Source organism: Dinoponera quadriceps, unplaced genomic scaffold (assembly GCF_001313825.1).
Source record: "Dinoponera quadriceps isolate SergipeBrazil2010 unplaced genomic scaffold, ASM131382v1 scaffold344, whole genome shotgun sequence".
Classification (NCBI taxonomy): Eukaryota; Metazoa; Arthropoda; class Insecta; order Hymenoptera; family Formicidae; genus Dinoponera; species Dinoponera quadriceps.
In genome coordinates this window covers 25,887-38,907 of record NW_014554439.1, presented here as the reverse complement: position 1 = coordinate 38,907, position 13,021 = coordinate 25,887, and the positions used below count along the sequence as shown (strand labels likewise).

The following is a 13,021-nucleotide window of genomic DNA, read 5'->3' as shown; positions in this document are numbered from 1 at the left end:
TTCACTTACGGCATTCTTTCCGTACATAGCGCATATCTTTTTGTTAGTTTGCGACACGTTTTTGCCTTTTTGGAAGTAAAAAAGCAAAATGCATCGAAAATACATGTTTTTTTCCTTCCATGTTCAAAATATAATTGAACTTCGTATACGTCATGGATCTTGATGAATATTTTCTTAAAATGTTGGCAGAAATTTCAGCTTTCACTTAATGTACGACATTTCTTATGTTTGACACATGTGCAAAAGGAAAAACAACTGCGAACGACATTTATCGGAATTTCGCTACGAAATTATGCATAGACATTATATATGAATTTATCTTTTTTTCTAAATAAGCTATCTTATTTTAAAATAATGATCAATCTTTTTGAAAATAAATTAATATTAATAATTCTACAAAAGATTTATAAGTTTGATTCTAATAGCTATTTTTGTAATTTAATAATGAATGTAATACATAGGATTTATGATTCCCGAACAGTATTAAAATATGCATTATCTTTTTTCGTTTCGGAAGAAATTATTTATAATTTATAATATAGCTTTCTTGCAACTGTATTCTGATGAACATTGCACGGTGCTACCATACTCAATTGCCTTCCAGAATTCGCTCGTCATCTCATAGTCGTGTTCAGTAAGTAAGCTTCAGCGAAAATAAAAAATTTGCATGTCAACCTTTGCTATGTCATTTTGCGTTGACACTAATATATGGAAACTTTGCAGCACATAACGCGTCTACAGAAAATGGTATATTCCGCACTTTTGAAAAATGCGGAGAACATTGAATAATTTCGTAACGGAATGCTCTTTTGCTGAAAGCCGGCCTTCCTGACTTGCCTTTCTTATTTATTTATATATGAGTTGTTTTATACATACTGTGGCATCAATTTCATAGTTTGCAACAGCATTTCCGCCACCTCAAGATATTTTCTCACAACATACGGTTATTCGCAAGCTGCTCTGCACAATCAGGTGCCTCTGATCAGATATCCGAGAGCTAGGGCAATTTCGCCCTCTGATACGATATTTTCTTAAATGGACAGAGGAATTTATATAATTACACAATTCTAAAATTTAATTATTGCTATAAAGTTATCAAATATATGGAGATTTTTTTATATGGGAAATTGCAGTTCTAATCACCACAATGCTCTGCGATCTAAGAGATGTTTTCAAAACTCTTCATAGTAGTCTCTTTATATGTTTGACGTTGTCAGTATCTAGCGAATAAGTGACGGGTACAATGCATTAAAACTTTTTCTGTATTGTCTTGAATATTTTCATGCATTTACAAATTTCATTACAGTTTATACAAGGTAAATTATATCGAGATTATTTTATATCATAGCCATACAAGTACAAATAAGATAATGAAACTGGTTACATAAGGTTTGCAAAGCAATAGGTTAGGTTAACATTAAAATTCTAATATCAATTATCTAATAACGTCCTAATTTGGGGAAATCTGGGCTAACTTAATGTGAACTACAAATTAGGAGTTATTTTTCTTTCATATTAAAGTTTTAATTTTAGATTTCAAATGACTTCTAAAAAAAGATGAATAGGCCTCTTAGGATTGAGAATAGATATCTTAACAACGAGAAAAGTTATAAATGTTTACGACCGTAATTCGCGACTCGGCTTCTCCGAGTCGCCGGTGCAACACCGACGGGCGAACTTAGGGACGCGAACGATATCCGGGCCTCCACAGGTCCGTATGGGCGTCAAGTGCGCGAGTCGCACCCACTAACTGGAAGCCCCCGCGGTCGGCGTCGCCGTCCGCGCGTCGGCCACGCGACCCGAGTTCGTCCCGACCTAGATCGGCAGCTCCGGGGTGAATTTAAGTCGGAGGCAGGGGTGGTCCGGATGGTAACGCCAGGAATCGTTGGCAACCGACGAAAGAACGGGGTCTCGAAAGGAAAAAAAAAAAGAAAAAGAGCAGCGGCTAAGCGGTAACGCACGCCTTTATTTTGCCTTTGCGGCAGACGGTACAAGGCGCTCTGACGGAGCGCCGTACGATACATAATTTCCTTCTTTTCCCACTCACCTTTCGATATATAATTTACTTCTTTTCTCACTCGCGATTGACCGCACCGCGACGTCCGTTACTCGTAACCGGACTCCCGAACGGCCGTCAAGCCAAGGGAACAGGACCTCGCACGCCAACGATAACCCCCCCCCCCTCCAAAAAAAGACACAAAAAGAATTCAAAGAAGCGGCCTTACAACTACGGGCTCCCGGGCCGCTGATCCACGACGATCCTCCTCCCAGCTCTCCCTCACTTTCTCTCGCTCTCTCCCTGCCGCTCTCTCGTTCCTCCCTCGCTCTCTCCTCTGCTCTCTCGGATGCCGGGAAGTTCGCTTTGCACAAAAGCCGATAACCAAAATCTTCCGGGAGTGCCGGGAACCAAAATCTGAATCTGAATCTGACTCTGAATCTTTCCGGGGAGACTGCTCGTTTTAAAATGACATTTCCCCTTCCGCTGTGGTTCCGAAATCCCCTCCTCGACAGCCGGATTCTTGCCGGCGGTTACCGAGTCGCTTCGAATCTGTCCTTTGTACGCGACCTCGTCCCGCCGGCCTTACCGCCGCCGAGGAGTTGGAACTACAGCAATGGCAGCGCCGATAGCGGTTACTCGGTAGTCGGGAAAAGATAAGAGAGAGGCGAGACCGAGGGGTCCGGCGGGAACTTCAGATGGCCTAGCTGCCTCCACCCGGCGGTTGTCGCTTCGACCTCTTCCCTGCTCCCCGGAGCGAGGCTACACATCCTTCGGGGACGCGGGGCTCGCCTCTCCCGCTACCGCGCGCCTGCGGCGCGCGGTTTCCGCTATTCCGTTAAAATGAAAAAAAAAACAAACTGGTTGCTTATTGTGGGTACTCGCCCTTGTGACGTGCGCGTGGCGCTGCCACGTCACATGTTGTAAAAAAAAAGAATTAAAGAGTTTCAACCCAAGCAGCACGTAAACGTTTGAGGATCGTTCATTTAGTGCTTGTTTTACGTTTATTTAGTTTGGTTATGTTCAAACAAAAAGGGAACGTTTGAAGAACGTACGTTTTAGAACCTTTAATATATATGTTATGTAGCAAAAATGTCGCAGTATCACAATTATGCTGCTCTGTTACAATTCCATTTTTTTATTAAAATATATATATCTTGAAGTTTTATGTCTATTTATAACAAATTATTTAAAAAATATATTAGGTGAACAACTTTGCTCCCGCCGTTTCCCTATAGATGGCTTTAGTGGAACTTAGTGGTCAAAGTAAATAGATCATATACGTCATACAATCAACTTAGGCATTTGTCAACATAACCTAATAGTTACATTAGTCGATTTGTATCTGTACCACAAAGTTATCGTCGATTGAAGATGTCAGTTTACAAGCCGAATTCTCGTCATTTGCAGAAGGTTTTACTTTTCTGCTTCAATATGAAAAAATCTGCGGCTCAGGCTTATCAAATGCTCTCAAATACCTATGGTGAGATCGCTATTAGTGAAAGAACGTGTCGTGAGTGGTTGCAACGCTTCACGAACGGTGATTTTCACGTTGAAAACCGGCATAGCGGTGGAAAAGGAAAGATTTTTGAAGATGCTGAATTAAAAGCATTACTTGATGAGGACTTGTGTCAAACTCAGAAAGAACTGGCACAATCATTGGAAGTGATTCAACAAACCATTTCGAAGCGCCTTAAAGTCACGGGAATAATTCAAAAGCAAGGGTATTGGGTGCCGTACGAGTTGAAGCCAAGANGAATGATTCAAAAGCAAGGGTATTGGGTGCCGTACGAGTTGAAGCCAAGAGATGTTGAACGGCGTTTGTTTGCTTGTGAACAGCTGCTTGAAAGGCAAAGACGAAAAGGATTTCTGCATCGCATTGTGACTGGAGATGAAAAATGGGTTCATTACAATAACCCCAAGCGCAGAAAATCATGGGGAGTTCCCGGCCATGCTTCCACATCGACGGCCAAACCGAACATTTATGGCTTCAAGGTAATGCTCTATATTTGGTGGGATGAGCTCGGCGTAATGTATTACGAGCTATTAAAACCAAGTGAAATAATCACAGGTGATCGGTATCGAACTCAATTGATGCGTTTGAGCCGAGCATTGAAAGACAAGCGGCCGCACCTTGCCGAGAGACACGAGAAAGTGATTTTGCAGCATGACAATGCACGACCCAATGTTGCAAAAGTGGTCAAGACATACTTGGAAACGTTGAAATGGGAAGTCCTACCCCACCCGCCGTACTCTCCAGACGTTGCACCTTCGAATTATCACTTGTTCCGATCAATGGCACACGGCCTGGCTGACCAACACTTCCAGTCTTATGAAGAAGTCGGAAAATGGATAGATTCGTGGATTACCTCAAAAAATGACCAGTTTTTTCGACGCGGGATTCGTACATTGCCCAAAAGATGGGAGAAAGTAGTGGCCAGTGATGGACAATACTTTGAGTTATAACTTTATCTCCATTTTTTTACAATAAAGCCTCAAATTAAAAAAAAAAACGGCGAGAGCAAAGTTGTACACCTAATATTAATTACTAAAAGATATTAATATATTAATATATTAACAGATATTAATATATTAATATATTAATAACATTAATATGTAATAGAGCAGCATAATTGTGATACTGCGACATTTTTGCTACATTAGATATATATTAAAGTTTCTAAAACTTATCTTCTTCGAACGTTCCCACTTTGTTCGAATATAATCAAAGCAAATGAACATGAAGCGAACGTTCCTCGAACGTTTATTTGCTGCTTGGATGGATTAGTTAGAAAATTGGGCTTCCGCCATTGTTCCCTAGTTGGTATTAGAACTTTAAATGTTTTCACCAACAGGTGGCTTTTAGGAATTCTATCCTGTTTTAGAACGAAAGGGTGCTTCTGTAGAAGACCGAGTTTTGTGTGCCCAAGTCCGATATTCCTCCATTCGCACCGGCAGCTAAGTTTATATGCGGTTTGTCTGGCCAGGCATATAATTGGTTAATCCAGAATGGAAAAACACAGAGCTACTTCCAACGCTTCCGATGGGGTGGTACTCATGGCCCCCGTAACAGCCCTCAGGTAACTACCCTGAAGGCTTTTGAGCAGGTTCCTTAATTCCACTTTCCCCATTCTCGGCAACCAAACTTGTTGCATACAGCAGTTTTGGTAATAACACCATTTTATGATGACATAAGGCAACCCTGGGTTTTACCCCCCAGGTCTTGCCTACGGTCCTTATACAAGTTCACATGGTGGTGTAGAATTTTCTTCTCTTCTTCTCGAAATGTAATTTGCAGCTCAGTTTAACATCCAATATAACACATCCTCGATATTTTAGCGAGCTAGTATATGGTATATCATTTCCCCATAATTTCAAGGGTTCTAAGTGTACCGGGTTGTACGGCAAAAATCACTACCGCGGTCATGGACGTGTTTACCGTCAGACCCATAGCCCTACACCAGTCTTGAATTATTCTCAAAGCTATTATCATGCGTTCCCTGAAGATGGAAAGAAAGTTTCCTCTGGCCACAATGGCCACATCATCAGCGTAGCCATAGACCAGGAAATCGGCTTTTTTCAGCTCAATTATGAGTACATCCACCACTAGGTACCACAGAAAGGGAGAGAATATGCCCTCCTGCAGGCAGTCACTGGCCGGACACCCTCTAACGGTTTTTAACCGCCAAGACTGACAGTTATATTCTTATCTGTCAGCATGGTCTGAGTATAATCCACAAGTGTTTCGGTATTTAGTGTCTGATTATCACTTCTTTAATAGACTTATTAGAGATGCTATTGAAAGCTTCCTTTATGTTGAAAAATACTCATATCGCGTAGCCCTTGGTTTCCAACTGTGTTTTTACTTCGCTCACGAGGTGATACAGGGCAATATCTGATGATCTGCCTTTCCTATAGGCATACTGATATGGAGTTAACGGCCAGATAGCCAGAAGGTTAGTTTTTAAGAACCTATTAACCAATCTCTCCAGAAACTTTAAAATGATAGAAATGAGGTTGATTGGTCTGAAATCTTTGGCCAGAATATGACCACTTTTACTGGGCTTGAGAACAAAAGCCATCCTTGTCCCACTCCAAGTTTGTGGAACATGTCTCAAGGCAATGCTGGCCCTGAGTGCTTTAGTCAGGGGGCCAACATTGCCCTTTAGGTCCTCAGTCCCTTTCTGAAGAGAAAGTACCGCTTCTGACGGGAAAAGTACCGCCTGATCCTGAAGTCTAATATTGCTCGAAGACCTTAACATCTCATTTAACCCCATTTTGATGAACCACTTTAGCGGCCAAAAACCACTTCATAGATTTTTAATCTGCCCAGGGCTGCACATTTTTCCAAACATTGGAGTTTTCCTTCTCTCGAAACGATAGAAAATATAAAACAATAGTCTAAGAAATTCCTCAATTTTCTCGGTGTACTCTCCATTTGGGAGATTGAAACAACCCAAATGAGAATTATTTTTGCTAAGAATTTTTCCAAACCTGGATGCTTCTTAAGCACTCTTAACGCTTTCGCAGAACTTTCTCCAGCTTTCTCTCCTAACGATGGTTATCGCCTTATTATAGTGGCGTTGAGAACTCCTGAACGCTTCCCAGTCTACAGTTGATTTAATTCTTTTCGCCCTATTAAACAACCTTCTCACTTCTGATCTGTGTTCAGAGAACTTGTTCCATCAAAGAATCTTAATCGAAATATATTTTGGCTACAAAGGGTTACATGGCTACATAAGTTTGCCTCTTAAGCTTCTATAACGTCGTTTATAAATAGTGTTGTCATTTTTAAGTTTGCATTTGAGTGAAATTTAGATAAAACTTTTCTTCAGGATGGTCTTTACGTCCGCCCTATATGCCTTTTGTGATCAGTGTGTCTGAGGTTGCGTCTACAATTTTTGTCTACCACATGTTCAAGGATGAAGCGCATCTGCCGGTTATCCTAGCCTGAAGATTCCCCTGACACTCTACAGTCCCTCATCAGGCCCGCCAACCCTTTCGAACACAAGGTCATGTCGATTACCTCATGTTTTCTGCAGTCCATAAAGGTGGGTTCTGTTCCTCTGTTTAAGATGGTCAAGCCGGATCAATAATGAAGTTATGGAGGCTCTTCTCTTTTGGGTTGATGTTCGTGCTCCTCCAACATATGTGATGAGAGTTTGCGTCACAACCCAAGAATAGTTCGAGCTCCATCTCTCCAGCATAGTACATCAGCTTTTGAACTCCTTGTTGAGGTGGTGGGTCTTTGAAATCTTAGGGCATGTACAGAGTCTGTCCAGAAAGTAATGTCATTGAGTCGATTAAAAAAAATTTATTGAACTTTTCGTTACAACACATTAAAATTCTTAAAAATAGGCTCCCCTGCGTTGACACATCAGCTCCAGCGAAATTTCCAGGCATCGAATGCGCCACGGTAAGCCTCCTTTGGAATGTCGTTTATAGCCGCGGTGCAAGCTGCTTGGATCCCCTCAATGGTCTCGAAATGCTCTCCTTTCATGGGTTCTTTCAGGTATAGAAACAGAAAGAAGTCGGGGGGAGCGATTTCCGGACTGTACGGAGGCTGGGGAATCGTTGGCACCCCTGCTTTGGCCAGGTAGTTGGTGACGAAGAAGAAGCACTATTGGGACTATCTTTGCGCACATCTTCCGCATGTTCAAATTGTTCCTAATGATCTCATGAACGATAGTTTTCAGGATGTCTAATAACAGTGACAGTAAACGGACATTCAATCGTCGGTCTGTGTTCAAAAGTTCTTTCACTCGCGTCATATTGTCGTCCGTGGTGCTCGTCGATGGCCGTCCGGCGCGGTCTTCATCGTTGACCTCTTCCCGGCCTTCCAAAAAAACCTTGTGCCACCGGAACACTTGCCGACAGGGCATTTTCTTTAAAAGCTGTCTTGATCATGGGAAGAGTTTCCGCCGCGGTCTTGCTAAGTTTACAACAAAACTTGATTGCCATCCTTTGTTCTAACGACCGCTGTATTTTTACTTGCACGAGGTCACAAAACGACTTCCACGGAAATGCAATTCCTTACTATGCGGCTGGCGGGAAAAGACTGAGTGACTCAACATTCGTTAGCTGACTTTTCCCTCTACCATTCCTAACCGATCCGAGCGCGCTCTGACGGTCAGTCGCGTCAAAAAAATCACTGACATTACTTTCCGGACAAACCCTGTAAATTAACCTCACTAGGAAATCCACTCGATTATTCTCAATAAGGTTTAGTCTCAACTGTACCACTGTGTTGTCCTCGTTACTGAGATGAATGAAGACGTTGCCTCGTTGCTGAGATTATGAATAAGATAAGCACTTGCATTTAGTCCTTTGACGACAATGCAAGTCCTTATTTTATTTTGAATTTTTGAGTTATAAATAATGCCACAACCACCCAGGTTTTTAATAGCATTGTCCAGTGGCCAAGGTTCCTGAATCAGGAACTAATGATATTGCCGTCAGCATCCCAGCTATGTTCCTGGCTATAATAGCCGAGGTGCCTTTATTATAATGCAAATCTGAACCACCGGGATAGTGAGACCTGTCATTGCTCTATGTAGATTCGGTCATCCTTCGCGAAGTCTCTTTCACGCCTTTTCCACGTTATTTGTTGAGCAACCTAACGATTGCCCCCGACCCAGCTCGCAGAAAGGTTTGAATTCACAGGTCTTTAGGACTTCCAGGAGGGATCGTCGACAAGGGCAGCAAAGTGGGCGCTCTTGGCATCACTGCTTCCGCTTTCCTTTGACGACGACCCACTCCTCGGCCGCCAGACCTGTATTTTACCTGTCGAAGATGGTCTTCTCAGCAATCACATCGGTCTCCTCTACATGTACCGCTATCGGATGCAGCTTAGGCAGCTCCTCGGCCGGGAGCACATTAGGAATATTGTTTATGATAATATCGTCGGATAGGCTTTTCAACCAGTTCGACTGGCAACAAATAATTGCTGCGCAATCCCTGTCCCAGGTACAGGTGAAGATGGGGGCCAGCGTACCCTCAGGGAGCGCAGAATGCTTCCCCTGATCAGCTTTCTGATCTCCGCCATTTCAACGGCACCCAATTTCTTATCAGGATAGATTCTGGGACGAAGACTTGATAATACCCTTGATTGCCTGAACATATAACCTTTGGTCTACGACTTTAGGCTTCTTGCCCAAGCAATCTTTCGTCGGGCTGGGAGTATTGTGTGCCGGCTTAGCACGCTTGAGCGAGTCAGCACATTCCCCCTTGCCCGTTGGATTCGAACCAACCGCAGGAGGGTTCTGGGCTTTGGCAGTCTGTTCCCCTCCCGCAGCTTCTTATAGCGACGCCTAGCGGCGCCGTTATAACGGACTCGGGCTTTAGTCTGCGGATGAGGCTAACCCCGCGTTGGGTGTTTTTTCCGGTCGTTCACTTTCTAGGGAAACCACGCTCTGAAGGACTTCGTTAAAATCAATATTTTGTAAATTCGTGTTTATTTTTGGTCCTACAAGTACGCGGTCTTATCCAGTGCAGTTAGTTGCATTTGCTCGGAGCTCGGTGCGTATCATATTCCCGGAAGGCGCCCGTTGTTTTTCTGTTATTTTATAAAACGTTCTTAAATCTTTGCTATATCATCATGATATTAATTGAATGAAATAAATTAAATAATTAATAAATAAGTTATAAATATTATGAATAAATTATTATGAATAATTAAATAATTAGTAACTTTACTCTAGAAAAAGAAAAGTAAATTTTTTTTATTCAATGACAAATCTCGAAGAAAGTATGTGTATGTCCTAAAATATCAATTTTTATAATTAAAATTATTCAAAGAAGAATTGCAAAATTAAATCAATTAAATCAAATGGATCTGAATAGTATATCAAGGTTTAACACAAAAACATGTTCAGGCAATTGTTAATGATCGTTGAAATTACTATCCTGCAATTCGCGACCCTTACAGCCATGAATCCCTAAATGACCGGCGCTGAACACAACTGCTTTGAGGACCAGAAGCAACAATGGATCCGATAAATTTAAGTTGAGCACCTGTGAAATCATTGTTATTTTTTAAATTCGACTAATTTTACTTATCTGTATAGTGAAAATAGTAGAAAAGTTTTATTAAAATTGTTGTAATATTAAAATTCGTTAGTAAAGGACCATAAAGAGCCGAAGTCGTTCTTTATGGTTTACGGCTCTTTATGGTCATTTACTCAAAAATTTTGATTTTGTAGCAGAGCCTTATTATATAAACTTCTGTTGTAATATTGTTACATTTCTATGATTTTATTAATATTTTTACATATAAATATTTTAATATATCTTTTATTTATATACCGAGCCCCAAAAGTTCTGAAATATATAGCATATATTTATTTTATATAATAATAAACGTATTTTCCCAAGCTCCGCGCGTCAATAATAAAGAACAGATTGATAGCAATATACACGAAATTCAGTGAGAAAAGTAAAGATAAATAAAATACAGACATCTATATGTACAGGAAAGGCAATAACTATTATTTTGAATACCTTCGAAATATTCGAGCAGAAAAAGAAACATTTAATACAAATTTCATTGATATCAATAATCATCATTTCGAACACATTTTGTAAAATTTAAATATAATATTTTTCATGTTTTTCGTTTAATTGCAATTCAGTGAGAAAAGTAAAGATAAATAAAATACAGACATCTATATGTACAGGAAAGGCAATAACTATTATTTTGAATACCTTCGAAATATTCGAGCAGAAAAAGAAACATTTAATACAAATTTCATTGATATCAATAATCATCATTTCGAACACATTTTGTAAAATTTAAATATAATATTTTTCATGTTTTTCGTTTAATTGCAATTCAGTGAGAAAAGTAAAGATAAATAAAATACAGACATCTATATGTACAGGAAAGGCAATAACTATTATTTTGAATACCTTCGAAATATTCGAGCAGAAAAAGAAACATTTAATACAAATTTCATTGATATCAATAATCATCATTTCGAACACATTTTGTAAAATTTAAATATAATATTTTTCATGTTTTTCGTTTAATTGCAATTCAGTGAGAAAAGTAAAGATAAATAAAATACAGACATCTATATGTACAGGAAAGGCAATAACTATTATTTTGAATACCTTCGAAATATTCGAGCAGAAAAAGAAACATTTAATACAAATTTCATTGATATCAATAATCATCATTTCGAACACATTTTGTAAAATTTAAATATAATATTTTTCATGTTTTTCGTTTAATGATAATGAGCAATAAAATGTTTTATTTTCTGAAGATGTTTAGGGTGATAATAATTATTGCCTTATTTTATATAACTATGATCACCTAGCTATTGGTCGATCTTCGCACGAGTTCTTTTGCTATCTCAGCCAACATTGATCTACCTTATTTCTTATCATTGGTTTCTTTATAAAAATCTCGATTATCAGTAGTGCGAGTGCACATAATGCATATTATTAGCGCGGCGATCACAAACACTCTCGCGTTTATTAATATTCTTCTAAATGATATGAGAGCGCATAATCAATAGGTCGACAAGAGGGACCGTGAATCTCCGTAACAATTCAAATCATTTTCCCTCGACTTGACGCGTGATGAAATTAGAGGCAAATTGAACGGTCTCTTTTTTTCTTCCACGAGATATCAAATCTCTTATATCCGACAAAAGGACAATGTCTCGCAAAAGGAGAATGTCTCGCAAAAGAACACTCAGTGCTTAAAATTATCACCGGAATACCGGAGGCACGTTTTCGAAATGTTTCGAATCGAAGTAACGACCTAATATTCGTTGTACAGGGTGTGCTTGTATATAATCGCGGTAATCTCATTTTATCTCTTTCTTTCACATTTCCGCGTACAACGCGTAAAGTCATTCATTTTGTCTATTTGAGCTCACAGTCAGCAATTGTCATCTTCTGCTTTTCTCCATTGTGAATAAACACCACACAATCGTTAATGACACCAATTAGTCCAACTACTCTCCAACTCTTCGTCGTGATATTCTCCGTCTCGTGGAACTTTTTTCACAGGTTGACGGAAATAAGTGTTAAAAGCGCATCAATTGCAAACTTTTACCCAATTCAAGAATATAATTTAAGAATAAAAATATCGTGTCGGTAGAATTAAACGCGCTCACGTCAACTCGTGCGAATCCTGTGTTTACGATTCTATCGGAAACTTCTTCGTTCGCGTTCTTCAGTGGACTCTTACGTTGCATAGACATTCCTATTATCAGCATCACTTCCTTTCTGAAGAAACGTCGTTTTCTGAGATAAAGGGAAATCACGCACTTCACCGCTTTACCAACGCCCCTTCAATGTTTTTCTCGCGAAGCGTTACGAGCGTCGAAAATGTCGAGAGCAAAGTTCTTTATGCGAAATTCGAGCGGTATGATGAAACGGCAAGCTAAACAACGAACGGTACGCACGGAGGACCCCGCAAATTATTGATCGTGCATCAACGGCAGTGATAGATTTGCACGAGAGTTTCGTGTAAAAATTTAACTTTAATGTAGCCTCGAAACCCTCGATCGGATCGCGTAAGTGGAACCTGTCTTTTACAGTCATAGTAGGCGGAATATATGATGAATCCGTAACGGGAACCGTCTTAACTGCAAGTCTCTAGATTGCCTATTAAATATGTATCGCGGAGGTACGCTTGCACGAACAATTTGTTCGCGTGGATCAAGTTGCTCGAATATGCACGCGCTCGAGCCGGCCAGCTGGGTGAAAAAACAAGCTGATGAAAAAACAAGGAAAGCGCGCTCTCGAGTTTCCCCTGCATATTTAATGTGGGATCCGACTACTGAAACTTCATTAAACAGTTGCTGTCTATTCGCTATTTTTGTTTTACGATTCGTCCCCTCATCTCTCTTCCTGTCCGTAACACGTATTGTATATTATTTATTCAACGCGATCTTCCGAGCAAATGCACAGCTGCGGAAATTCAGTGTGCTAACTCGGTAGAGCTTTTTTTACAATGTACGCCACCATGAATTATTACGAGATAATCGATCGTAAGCATTGAGGCTGGGC

General features: G+C 40.1%; 1 pseudogene; it reads right to left on the bottom strand.

The window, feature by feature from the left end:
• Window positions 1-495: 495 nt before the first annotated feature.
• On the bottom strand, window positions 496-12,553 carry LOC106748493 (annotated as a pseudogene).
• Window positions 12,554-13,021: the final 468 nt, after the last annotated feature.